The sequence below is a fragment of the Vicia villosa genome, linkage group LG2 (genome assembly GCF_029867415.1).
Source record: "Vicia villosa cultivar HV-30 ecotype Madison, WI linkage group LG2, Vvil1.0, whole genome shotgun sequence".
In the NCBI taxonomy this organism is placed as follows: Eukaryota; Viridiplantae; Streptophyta; class Magnoliopsida; order Fabales; family Fabaceae; genus Vicia; species Vicia villosa.
The window spans coordinates 73,745,297-73,749,929 of record NC_081181.1 but is presented as its reverse complement, the minus strand read 5'-3'; positions in this window follow the sequence as shown (position 1 = coordinate 73,749,929).

The following is a 4,633-nucleotide window of genomic DNA, read 5'->3' as shown; positions in this document are numbered from 1 at the left end:
TGGTGAAATACATAAGGGTTCCATACCTTTCCTCTTTTTCCCTCATATTTTATTATATGGTAAATATATTTGAGTCCATGTTCATGGACCATTCAAATACTCAACCATCTCTTTATACTTCTCCTAACTTATAAGCTTGTTTAAGCTCTCCTTTGAGACCATGATTGTGAAGTGTTTTGCACATTTCCTTTTGAGTATCATGAATCCATACTTAGATGTTTGTTTATGACCTATATGGTCCTTGTTCCTTAGTGCACAGATATCTTAAACCTTTGAGTTTTATTCAATTGCAATCCACCTTTGATGAACATTGAGAGCAAAACTTTTCTTCTTTCCTAACTTGTTTTTCTTTCTTCTTTGTTTGGTGATGCCTCAAAGGCACATGATCCACCTTTGTCACTCTATATGTGACTTGTTGCTCAAGTAATATTGTTTTGAGGTCCTTGTTCATGGACAAAGCCAAGTCTATTTGAAGCATACATTTGAATTTACTTTGTTTGTTAATCATTCACTAGTGAGACTTTGTCTTGACTTTTGCCTTGGGCATTTCAACATGATGATCACAAGTTCATTAGTAGTTTATTGTTTCTTGTTTCACTTATGATTTCAAATATTTAAAGTTATCTCATACCTTTCTCCTTTGATACTTGGTTGGTATTTAATTATCAATTCAATATGGTAACTAGTTAGGAGCCATAGTTTGTTTTCTCCGACCTTATTTCATTCTTATTTTATTGGTGAAACCTCTAATGTTAAGGATACACTTTTAAATTTATTAATTGATATGTGCTTTCATATGTATGTGAATCATGCATTCATCCACTCTTATTTCTTTTAATTATGATGCAAGTAAGACTCCTAACTAGAAGATTGTTTGTGTGTGTTTGTTCGATTAGCTAGTCTTGTATCATGAGGACTAATTCCTCTCTTTAGAGATATCCTATGATTGATACATGTGGGAATGAATTTGCTACTGCCTTTTTGACTATCCTATTCCTCTCTTTAGCTAGTCTTTGATTATGCGATGCTCCCTTAGGACTATTATTCTACCTTGTTTAAGGTAAATCATATAGACATTATGATTGGTATCCATGCATGATAACTTTAGGTAGACTTCCCTATCATCCTTATCTTAGGTACACCATTGCATGATAACTTTAGGACTTTTTAGTCTCCCTTAGATGTTTCATTCCCCTTTTTGCATCCTCTTTCTTTTCAACTTTCAAAACATCTAATAAAGGATGATATGGAGCATACTACAATGAGCCTTAAGTAACGAAGAGAGTGAGTGAGTGTAGTCCCTAACTTACTCTTTTCTCGTTCATAGTCTTTGGTGTGGTTCACATCACAGACTTTTCCCTTAAAAAACACACAACAAAACACATAAAACACTTAATAAATATTGATGAGAAACACCCTTTCACGAGCCTTAAGTAATGGAAAGGAACGAGCGGGTGCAGTCCCTAACTTGTTTTTCCTCCATTCATAGTCTTTCATGTGGTTCAAGTATCAAGTCTTATAAAAAAATTAGAAGAGGTGGTGAGTATCCTTACAGTGAAATCTATTCATCACTTATCTACATTAAAAAACACCAACCAATTATTTATCTTTTCCTGGTTAGGTTTGAACATGTTAATTCCTCCCCACGAATATTGTGTAACTCTCCAAAGGTCGAGCAATAGTGGAATGTGAACTTAACACCGTTCAATAAAAAACATAAACAGAAACTTTTGAGTCAAACTACAGCGCTCTAATTCCTTAAAAGGGATATGTAGGAATTTGGTCACAAGGCCTAAGAGAGCACAACTTTGTAAATACTTCTTTCTTTTCCTCGTGTTTCTTTTATCTTTCTTTTGCATGCATTCCTTTTTAGTGTCATACCCCAAAATTTACCCGATATAATTTACATCTGTCAATTTATTAAGGGCGTTAGAAATTAGGAGCCATAGGGTTTAGTATACCTATTACTAAACTCGGTCTCTTATAAAATGCCCTTATAAATTGATTAAAACAAAATGGAGGTGAATAGCAAATACTTAAGGTCTAATTTGATATTGGGCCATTTGTTTCATTTTTATTCTCATCATTTGTTTATTTTATCATTTTTTTCATTTTTATCAAATAACACTATTATTACTAACTAAGGATTAATTACCTAGTATCAATCATTATTAATTTTTTTGATATTATGGTTATTAAGTTAAATAATTAGGATTATTAGTTTTATTAGGGTCATTAGGATTAACTATAAGGTTTATTAATATTAGATGGTTTATTATTATTATTGATAATTATTATTTATTAATTATTATTGTTTTATTGGATTATCATTAGAATTGTTAGTGATATATGGTTTATTATATTTGTCTATTATTAAGTCAACAGGATTATGCAAAGATTGGGCTAAGTAACGTCATTGGGCCAAAAACCCGGATTGGGCCAAATGTGGATTAGGGTGCTGGACCGGGTCAAGTTGACCCGAGTCCTGTTCATCTCCTTCCCGCCGCTGCAATCTCAACCTGAAACCCTAGCTGCAAATCAAATGCCCAGGCCCAGAAACATTCAATCAAATCCATAATCTTAACAAACAATCCAATCTTCAATTAAAATCAAATCTTAACAAAACAGAACTCGTAACAGAAATCAAATGAAATATATTGAACAAAAATCAATTACAATCAAATTTCAGAGTAATATTTACAACAAATCAAATCCTAATTACAAACGAAATCGAATCTGCAGGAATGAATCAAATATAATCTAACCTAAAATAAAATCTAACCTAAGCCTATAAATCTAAAGAAGAAAATCAGAAGAAGGGTTGAAAATTTGGGGAGAAGAAAAGGATCTCGGAGAGCCGTCGCGAACGAACTTTACGAGCGCCGCTTCATCTTTGTCTGCGTACCTGCGAATCAAGAGGGAGAGGGATTAGAAGAAGGAGCTAACACGTTCCAGAAATTCAAGAACACAAGGTAAGATCGATCCACTTAGCTTAGCTTTACATGCGATTTTGGGTTTTTTTTTCCGGATTTGGGTTAAATCGGGGTTAGGGTTCATCACAGAACCCTAGAGTTCTTAGAGCTCATATGAATGTGGGGTTAGGGTTCTATAAAAGGGTTAGGGTTCTTTACTTGGGTTTGAAATCTGGGTTTTTTGGGTTGAATGGAGTGTTGGAGAAGATGAAGATCATCGCGATCTTCATCTGGGTTTGATGTTTACTGGGTTTGGAGGGTGGTTTGGGGAGGTTTGGACGCTGGCTTACGGCGGAGGAGGAAGGGTTTTCTGGGTTTTGTTGGAGGTGTGGAGAATGAAGAGAGAGAAGGAGAGGCTAGAGAGAGAAAGAAAAGAAAGAAATGAGAGAGGAGAGGGAGACTGACGAGGGATAACCCCGTCTCTGTTTCAGTGGATGATGGACGCGTGGCCTCTTCATGGCCATTCGTTGAACCCTGTGAACTTGATTCGCTGTGCGCATCCATGCTGTACACCCTAAGACATCAAAACATGCCCACCATTGATCAGAATGCAAACAGATCCCAGCCATACGCTGACCCTGAATGCACACAGTGGCAGCGCACCCTAACACACAAAACACATGGATCAAAAACCAATCTGGGCCAAGCCTTTTTATTAACTACACCCCCCTAATTACCACTTAGAGTAAAGTACACCCCCTTCAAACAAATAAATAAAATTTAATTACTTAATCTTATGATTTTAATAATTTGTTTAATTGTTTCGTTTATTTAATTTTCTCCTCGATCCGACTATACCTATTAGTCGATGTGACGAGAAATAATTTTTAATTAAACTAATATATTTATTAATAATAATTCAACTAATTCTGGTTTAATTCTCTCCTCGACCCGGCTAAATCTATTAGTCGCAATGATGAGAGATAAAAATGATAAAATCCTTAATTTAATCACAATAATTTAAAATACATTTTATTTGCTGCCCGTGACGATCGAATCTATCGATCAGAGCAACCAGCAATACATTATTTAATCCGTTAACTATAATGATCAAACCTATTGATCATCGCAACTAATGGTGACATATTAAATCAGGGTTGTACGCCAAACATTTAAAACACACTAAACCACGAAACTACAGATTCCCATCTCTGCGATTTTCAAATCTACGATAAGGTAATTCAAAATACCTTCGAACTTCGCGTTTCAAAACTACGACAGGTGATCGGTCACCATTTCTACTTAATTTCGTCATACATTCGGCATAAGATCGCCATACTTGGTAACACTTTGTGGTTGTTTTTAAGTGTTTTTCTTTAATTCATCTAATTTTAGTTATTCTATGAGCAATGTATTTTTATGTCGTTTTCTTTGTCAATTAGGTGCTTTTGATCTCGTTTGGTAATGGTTTCAGGTTAGCTTCAGAGTGATGGAAGATCGCGTGGCCAAAAGATGTGAAGAAAGAAGCAAAAAGCTAGGAAAAAGCATATGGGCAGAGGCGGACACGGTCTGACCGTGTCACCTGACACGGCCGTGTCAGGCCTCAAGAAGAATTTATCTCCCAGACCAGAAGCGGACACGGTCTGCCCGTGTCAAGGGACACGGCCGTGTCAGCGGTGCGGGCAGGATTTCTAAATTTGTGGTTTTTCCAATTTTTAAAG